Raw genomic sequence first — 9,847 nt, 5'->3', positions numbered from 1 at the left:
GTAACTTTGGTGTATTGTAATTCTGGACTGCAAAGAAATTTTTAGTTTTCTGTAAATGTAAACAATGAACATGTTCACTGAACGTTGTGGGAAAAGTGAGTGAATGTTCTCTTCTCTAAGAATGAATCAGTGATCTCCAAATTTGATGACTCTAAGTGAATTAGAAGATGGCGTGAACAACAGTTGGAGTAAGTTGAGAGTGGGAGTTGGCCGAAATTGAGACCATGAGGAAGTTCTTTCAAAAACTATTTTTGTATTTTTGTATTTTTTAATTTTTAATTTAATTAATAAAAAAAAGAAAAATAATTTTTTAATTTTTTAATCTAAAACACAAAATTCCTATTTTACTAAACTTTAAAAACATAAATTAAAGAAACTTTTTATTATTATTTATTTTAAGACAATTTACATTTATCTTTTTTATTTAACATTTATTTTTAGATATTTTTTTAGAAACAATTTTATTTGTCCGGACGAAATTGGGTGTTGACAACAATAAAACATATTATTATTATTAAAGATTAATATAGCTTCTTGCTAGAGACAATTCTTATTCTTATTCAACAAGAATAACTAATTAGTTTATCGTTTTTATTTTCTCTTAATGTCAATTTTGTACTAATCAACCAAAAGCTTTATTTTATAACTTGTATCACAACATTGTGAAATCCTATTTTAATTAAGATATCGATAAAAACACATCTACTTCTTACTTCATAAGAATACTTATAAGTGAATTTTTAAGTCTCAAGCTTAATGGAGAATTTTTAACAAATTTTATTAAGGAATTGAGATCTTCCTTAAATTATTTAAAAAATATCATGAAGAAATTCAGATTATATTAAATAAGAAGATCATTGGTGTTATATTGAATAATCAGAATAGTTGGAATATGTAGTTTCACTACTAAAAATTCTCATATTATATGAGAATTTTCTTACAAATTTATTAAAATAATTTGCAAAAAAAAGACTTTTTCCTGCTATTTTTTCTAAGAATTTTAATTGACAAATAATTTCTCTGTGGATAATTATTTCTTACAAAATTATAAAATTCGCAAATATTTTCTTCAAAATTTGTTGCGAAAAGTGTTTTATACAAAATATTTTACAAAAACATTGGCAACAATTTCTTGCATTTTTTTTTCATAACAAAATTTATAAGTATTTCCTAAAAAAATCAAAACAAAATTGGCAAGAAATATTAGTTTTTTTAGTAGTGTTTAGTAATAAAAGGAATGAGAGTGAATGTTTGAGGTGGAAATGGTTGAAGTGAGGTATGAGGGAACCACCTAAACATAATTAACTAAAACACAAACACAACAATACTGATATTTCGTTTCAGAGTAGTTTATTGTTCACAACTTAATACATCTCTACTTTCTACGAAAATTAAACAACTCTCCAAATTTGGTTCCTTTAAGGTGTATACAAATGTTCGTGCAATCATCATTATCACTTTACCATTCAATTCCCCAATTAGTTCTTCATTAATTGAAAATGACAAAAGTATTAATTATTGTTCCAACAATAACGCAACAATGGTAGTTGAAATGGGCATATCAATGAAAGCAGGAAGCTCCAATTACTTGGACATGCATCTTGAAACCGAAATCCCCCTTTTCCAGAACCTTTACATCGTTGGAATCACTTTCGTCGCAGGCCTAGGTGGTATTCTATTCGGCTACGATACTAGTGTGTATCATTATTATACATATACTAAAGTTATGCTACATGCATGAACAAAGAAATTAATTTAACTACTATATATATACGTACATAAAACAACATTTTCTTACGTTATATGTTGGTGCATGCATGAATTCAATATGCAGGCGTGGTGTCAAGTGCTCTTCTGTACATAAAAGAGGATGTCAATGTGGTGAGGAATAGTAGCTTTCTTCAAGTATGAGGTCATATACTATTAAAATTTAATTAACATGTTAATATATATATATATATATATATATATATATATATATATATATATTAGTTATTGTAATTTGAAATAAAGAATTATCTAGAAGTTTCTTAGTTTCCCTAAGTAAGGTCTAGAAATTCTAGAATGTACTAATTAGTGAAGGATGTAGAAAATTCCATAGTGGAGCATTAATTAGAGAAGCTCCTAGAAATGAGTCTAGATCTCTCCATTAGCTCCTATAAATACCTCGTTGTACTTGGCATTTTCAATCAAGGAAAATTTGAGTTCTCTTTTCTAAATATCAACTTTTCCTCTAACAAAGTGGTATCAAGAGCTAGGTTTGATCTAGAGAGTTGAAAGAGAGAAAAAAAGAGTGTTGAGAGAAAAGAAAAAGAGAGAGAGAGTTGAGAGATGGCAAGCAATGGGTATACTACCTTCCAATTTCCTCGTCTTACAAATGAGAATTATGAAAAATGGTGTCTTCGCATGAAAGCGTTATTAGGCTTTCAAGGTGCGTGGGATATTGTACAAAAAGGCTATGAAGAGCCTCAAGATGAAGGAAGCTTATATCAAGAAGAGATGGAGAATTTGTTGAAGACAAGGAAGAAGGATCAACAAGCCCTTACTCTCATCCATCAATGTTTGGATGACCACATATTCGAGAAAGTTGTCTATGCTACTACGTCGAAGGAAGCTTGGGAGATCTTGGAAAAATCCCTCCAAGGCTTCGACAAAGTGAAGAAGATAAGACTTCAATCACTAAGGAGTGACTTTGAAGCTTTGAAGATGAAGGAATCTAAATCAATATCGGATTATTGCTCAAGAGTAAAGGTTATTGTCAATCAATTGAAGAGATATCGAGATAAAATAGAGGATGTTCGTGTGATGGAAAAGATCCTTCGTTCCTTGACTCCAAAGTTCGACTATGTGGTATGTGTGATTGAGGAATCTAAAGATCTTGACTCCATGAGTCTTGAAGAGTTGGAAGGTTCTCTACAAGCTCATGAAGAAAGAATGAAAAGGAGACAAGAAGAGCCATTGGAGCAAGCCCTTAAAGCTCAAGCTTCTTTGAAGAATAATGGAGGATTTAGGAGTCAACGAGGACGTGGACGAGGAAGAGGTCATGGTCGTGGAGAAAGAGAACATGTTCATGCATATGGAGGAAGAGGAAATGGTAACAATGCTTCAAACAATGAAGAAAGGAGTTTCTCATCATCAAGAGCCTGTGGAAGAGCAAGAGGAAGAGGCCGTGGCTATTCTCAAAACAAAAGAAGGTATGACAAATCTAAAGTTGAATGTTACAAATGGAGGAAAAAGCTAATCTTATTAATGAAGAAGAAGAGTCAACCTTGTTGCTAACCCTAAAAGGTGAAGATAAAGATGTCAATTGTTCGTGGTACTTGGACAATGGTGCTAGTAACCACATGTGTGGCTACAAGGAGAAGTTTGTGGAGCTTAATGAGAATGTGAGTGAAAATGTGTCCTTTGGAGACTCGTCCAAAGTTCGAGTTGAAGGAAAAGGTACAATCCTAATCTCTTCCAAAGATGGCAGTCATAAGATGATCAATGATGTTTATTATGTGCCTAAATTAAAAAGCAATATTTGGAGTTTAGGTCAACTTCTTGAAAAAGGAAATGAGATCCTTATGAAAGATAAATGTTTCTGGCTTAAAGATCAAAATGAAAATTTGATTGCTAAGGTGCTTATGTCAAGAAATAGAATGTTTATCTTGAATTTAAAATCCATTGAAGCAAAGTGTTTGAAGGTAAGCGTGCAAGATAAAGCATGGTTTCGGCACATGAGGTTTGGACACCTAAACTTTGCAGCTCTTAAAAGTTTGGGAGAAAAGGAGATGGTGAAAGGGATGCCTGCAATCAACAGTCCCAACCAATTGTGTGAAGCGTGTCTTCTTGGAAAGCATGCGAGGAAAAGCTTTCCGAAAGTAGCTGCTTCAAGAGCAACCAAGCCTCTTCAACTTGTACATGCCGATGTGTGGTCCAATCGATCCACCATCATTCAGTAAGAATAAATATTTCTTACTCTTCATTGATGATTTCAGTAGAAAAAAGTGGGTGTATTTTCTCAGATAAAAGTCAGAAGTATTTTCTTTTTTCAAGAGTTTCAAAGCTCTTGTTGAAAAAGAAAGTGGCTTTGAAATCAAAGCTTTGACATCTGATCGTGGCGGAGAATTCACTTCAAATGAGTTCAATGAATTTTGTGCAACTCATGGAATTCGTCGTCCATTGACTGTTCCTAGATCGCCACAACAAAATGGAGTAGTCGAGAGGAAGAATAAAACCATTCTCAACATGGCCAGAAGCATGCTGAAAGCTAGAAATATGCCCAAGGAGTTTTGGGCTGAAGCTGTTTCTTGTGCGGTCTATTTCTCTAACCGCTCCCCAACGTCCAATCTAAAAGATCAAACACCTCAAGAAGCATGGAGTGGAAGGAAGCCTAGTGCTAATCATTTGCATGTCTTTGGGAGTATAACTTACACCCATGTACCGAAACAAGAAAGATCCAAGCTCGATGATCGAAGTGCCAAATATGTCTTTGTTGGCTATGATGCTCAATCTAAAGGCTACAAATTATACAATCCAAGCGATGGCAAAGTGGTAGTAAGTCATGACGTTGAATTTGATGAAGAAGCTGTGTGGAATTGGGAGGCTCAAGAAGAGAAGATGTACGATTTTCTTCCATATCTTGAAGAAGAGGAAGAAGATCAAGAAACTGCAATTCAAGATGTCACTCCTCCTCATTCGCCCTCCCATCTGTTGAATCTCATGCAGAAGAAGAAAGTACAAGCGAAAGGCCAAGGAAGACAAGAGACATACGTAACATCTATGAGAGGTCTGATGAAGTCACGTGTAATCTTGAAGAATTATATTGCCTTCAAATAGATTGTGAGCCATTGAATTTTGAGGAAGCTGTGAAAAATAAAAGGTGGAGACTTGCCATGGAAGAGGAGATCAAGTCAATCGGGAAAAATGACACTTGGGAATTAACAACTATTCCCAAAGGTCATGAAGCAATTGGAGTGAAATGGGTGTACAAGACTAAGAAGAATGCTAGTGGAGAGGTGGAAAGATACAAAGCACGACTAGTTGTAAAAGGCTACAAGCAAAAGCATGGAGTAGACTATGATGAAGTTTATGCACCCGTCGCTCGCATGGATACGATCTGTTTGTTGATTTCTTTGACGGCCCAAATGAAGTGGAAGATTTATCAACTTGATGTGAAGTCTGCGTTCCTGAATGGTTATCTAGAAGAAGAAGTCCATATTGAGCAACCTTCAGGCTTTGTGGTTGAAGGACATGAAGATAAGGTTCTAAAATTGAAGAGATCTTTGTATGGATTAAAGCAAGCACCAAGGGCATAGAATAGTCGCATTGACAAGTACTTCCAAGATAATGGCTTTGTTCAATGTCTTAACGAGTATGCTCTCTATATCAAAACTTTTGATAATGAAGATATTTTGATTGTTTGTCTCTATGTGGATGATCTTATATTCACTGGTAGCAATTCAAGCTTGTTTGAAGAATTCAAGAAGGTGATGTCATATGAGTTTGAGATGACAGACCTAGGGCTCATGTCATACTATTTGGGCCTAGAGGTTAAGCAATTGGAGGAAGGTATCTTCATTTCTCAAGAATGCTATGCAAAGGAGGTCTTGAAGAAATTTAAAATGTTTGATTGCAATCCAGTGAATACACCCATGGAAAGTGGGATAAAGCTATCCAAGTTTGAAGATGGAGAAAAGAAGAATCCCACTCTATTCAAAAGCCTTGTGGGAAGTTTGAGATACTTAACATGTACAAGGCCCGATATTTTGTATGCGGTTGGAGTAGTGAGTCGATTCATGAAGACTCCCACTTCTACTCATATGAAAGTTGCTAAGAGGATACTCCGCTATCTAAAAGGTACTCTTGACTATGGGTTATTTTATTCATTTTCTAATGATTTCAAACTCCATGGATTTTGTGATAGTGATTATGCCGGAGATATCGATGATAGAAAGTGCACTAGTGGCTTTATATTATTCATGGGAGGATGTGCTTTCTCATGGAGTTCAAAGAAACAACCCATTGTCACACTTTCAACATGTGAGTCAGAATATGTGGCAGCAACTTCATGCACTTGTCATGCGATTTGGCTAAGGAGATTATTGAAAGAACTTCATTTACCATAAGTGGAAGCTATGGAGATATGCGTAGATAACAAGTCTGCACAAGCACTAGCAAAGAATCCGGTGTTTCATGATCAAAGCAAGCATATAGACACAAGGTATCATTTCATAAGAGAATGTATTTCTAGAAAAGAAGTGGAGCTCAAGTATGTCAAGACTCAAGATCAAGTTGCAGATATCTTCACGAAGCCATTAAAGTTTGAAGATTTTCAAAGGCTAAGAGCAAAGATTGGTGTGCAAAAGAAGATTTCAAATTAAGGGGGAGAATGTTATTATAATTTAAAATAAAGAATTATCTAGAAGTTTCTTAGTTTCCCTAAGTAAGGTCTAGAAATTCTAGAATGTCCTAATTAGTGAAGGATGTAGAAAATTCCATAGTGGAGCATTAATTAGAGAAGCTCCTAGAAATGAGTCTAGATATCTCCATTAGCTCCTATAAATACCTTGTTGTACTTGGCATTTTCAATCAAGGAAATTTGAGTTCTCTCTTCTAAATATCACATCTTCCTCTAACAATATATATATATATATATATATATATATATATATATATATATATATATATATATATATATATATATATATATAATTTGCTAGCTTTGGGAGAAGAAACATATAAAAATGATGATTTTGTGATATAGGATGTGATTGTTGGGATGGCATTGATTGGTGCAATATTTGGTGCTACAATTGGCAGTGTGATTAATGATCATTTGGGACGTAAGAGTGCTACTATCATTGTGGACATATGCTTTGGCGTAGGGTCAATAGTAATGGCTACCGCACCAAATCCTTACATGATCATATCGGATCGTTTTCCAGTAGGGCTAGGTGTTGGTGCTGCCTCTGTCACTGCTCTTGTCTACATTGCAGAAGTATCACAATCTGAAATAAGAGGAGGATTAGTCAGTGCAAATACTCTTATGGTTATTGTTGGACAATTTCTCTCCTATGTCATTAATTTTGGCCTCACCAAAATACTTCATTGTCCCTTAATTATTGCCTTATTATAAATGTTTATGATTAAACTGTTTGTGAATATTTTATTTTGAATAATCTAGGTTTCTGGGACATGGCGTTGGATGCTTGGAGTTGCAAGTTTGCCAACTGTTCTTCAGTTTGTCCTCATGGCCTTTCTTCCAGAGTCCCCAAGATGGCTTTACATGAAGGTAATTTTTAAGGAAATTGTTTGTGATTAGAAATTAATTAGAAATCACAGACTTTGTGATTTCATATCTAAACCCTTGTTTTAATAAATAGATAAATTTGAATTTGATTATTACAGAATAGGAAAGAGGAAGCAATAAGTGTTCTCTCTAAGATTTACTCATAACCCCGGTTGGAGGACGAGACTACAATTTTGGAAGAACTCCTGGAGCAGGAATGCAATAGTGAGGTGAAAGTGCAGTATAGTGATATTTTCACGAAGAAAGAGATTAGATATGCCTTCATTTGTGGGGGTGGACTTCAGGCATTTTAGCAAGTTGGTGGTATTAGCATTATAATGTACTATAGCCCCATAATCATTCAGATGGCTGGCTTCAGATCAAACCAATTAGCTTTGTTCCTCTCCATGATTGTTTTTGGCATGAATGCAGCAGCCACAATTCTAGGCATCTACCTCATTGACATTGATGGCCGCTAAAGTGCTCGCTCTTGCTAGTTTTTTTGGTATGACTCTCTCGTTGGTCATTCTCTCCACAACTTGCTACCTCATGGGACATGGAAATGCAAGTCAAACACTTGGATGGATTGATATCTTGGGTTTGATTTTGTATATTCTTTTCTATGCCCTAGGAATGGGTCCTGTGCCATGGATTGTGAACTCAGAGATTTATTCTCAAGAGTATAGGGAGTTGTGGTGGCATGTCAGCGACCGTCAACTAAATTTGTAGTGTCATAATGTCCACCATCTTCCTCTTGGTGGTTGATGCCATAAGGCTTGGTGAGAGTTTCATGATTCTTTTCGGGGTATCTGTCATTGTAGTTATTTTTGTGATCTTTTTGATGCCTGAGACCAAAAGGGTTGACGTTTGATGAAGTGGCAAACATTTGGAACTAAAGAGCATAAGGAAAGGACAAAAATGTGCAAAGCCTTGCTGAGAAAGCAACTTTGAGTTCCTAGTTAGTGTGTCAATCTATGAGCAATCAAATTCATTCTCTCTCTACATTTAGATGGATCAATCAAGCTTTTTCTTTGTTGAGTTCGTGAGATTGGGAGAGTGATCCATGTTTTAAGTCTTTGAAATTTTAATTCAAAGTCTTGCATAAATATTTTCATCTGGTTATTAATGTTGAATCGTTTTGCTTGTTTATTATGAGGTAATCTCTCTATTATTGTTCGAAAAACTAGCTCTAGCAAGGAGATTGATTAGAGTCTTAGACGTTTCTTGTTAAAACTAGACTAGATGTTCTACCGAACAAGAAAAGCAAAAACAACAAAGAGCAATTCTATACTAGCTCACCCAAATTCATGGGTTAAAACAACTTCTTAAAAGGTTTCATTAACCAAATCAATGATTACAACGAATACCAAAACTTAGTTACAATGAGTATGAAAACAACTATTGGTTATCTTGTCTTAATCTCCTTCTTATACAAGGACTTCAAAGCATATGACAAAGAAATATTTAAAATAGGGTAGTTTAAGTTCATTGGGTTACAACATGTTGTGAAGAATCACAAAGGTTTAACTTATCTACAAAGAACAATTAGAAAATATGAATACTAGAAAACTATAATGAACTTGTGTGTTCTTCAACTTGAATTTTGAATCTTATATCTTAGAAATGGTGGTATTGGCTTCAATCTTGCGTTTTTTGGATTTTCTACAATCATGTTTGTCAACTATGTAGATCACATATTGCATTTCTTAACTAGAAGCCTTAAAGGAAAGCTTTAATGCCCTTAAACTCTTTCTTTGCTTCATAAGGAAACAACTAAAAAACATGTAATAAAAGCATAATTCAATTATATTGCACATCACATGTTTATTTTGTTTCCTTTTTATGTTCTAATCAACACAAAAAGCTACGAAAAAATTGTGACAATCCAAAAAAATGGAAGCTAATTGTGTTAGTCAAGCCACAACATAAAAATTAGAATTCTAGAGTGGATTTATCCGACTCTCAAACATATTAGTTATGTTTGGCCAAACAAAACACAAAAGATATATTGAATAACAAGTAGTATGGGATAAAATATTAATATCATAGTGTTAGTTTCACCGTCAATAAAAATATATGGTTAAAATACACATTTGGTCCCGTTTTTTGTTCATTTTTGTCATTTTAGTCCTAATATTTTTTTTTCAATCAGGTCCCAATTTTTGCCAATTTTGTTCAATTTGAACTTTTTTTATTAACATCGTTTAAATAATTAATGGTTATGAAGAAAGACTGTCATGTGATGTTTCGTGCTTTTTTTAATTTTAATTTTTTTTAATTTTATAATCTTTTATAATCTTTTTTAATTTTTTTTACTTTTTTAATTTTTAAAATAACGTCCAAATGTCAATCCAGTGGTGTGCTATGTGTTAGAGTCAATGTTTTATGTTCAACTTGGTCCCTATATTCGATAATTTTTATTTAATTTAATACCATTTTTTTAAATGGAGCAATTTATTCCCACTTCAAATTGAGATCAAATATAATTTTTCTATAAATGTTATAATGATGTTTTCATTAAAATTCAAATTTTTATTAAATATTTTGGTTTACAATTAGTTTAAAATTAGAACT

The 9,847-nt window shown here is 33.6% G+C and overlaps 1 pseudogene; it reads left to right on the top strand.

Annotated features, from left to right (window-relative positions):
- The first annotated feature begins 1,540 nt into the window (after positions 1 to 1,540).
- LOC114194950 lies at positions 1,541 to 8,232 on the top strand (annotated as a pseudogene).
- The last annotated feature ends 1,615 nt before the right edge of the window (positions 8,233 to 9,847 follow it).

Source organism: Vigna unguiculata, chromosome 8 (assembly GCF_004118075.2).
Source record: "Vigna unguiculata cultivar IT97K-499-35 chromosome 8, ASM411807v1, whole genome shotgun sequence".
Taxonomy (NCBI): domain Eukaryota; kingdom Viridiplantae; phylum Streptophyta; class Magnoliopsida; order Fabales; family Fabaceae; genus Vigna; species Vigna unguiculata.
Note: the sequence above shows the minus strand (reverse complement) of the source record. Positions and strands in the feature narration are given on the sequence as shown.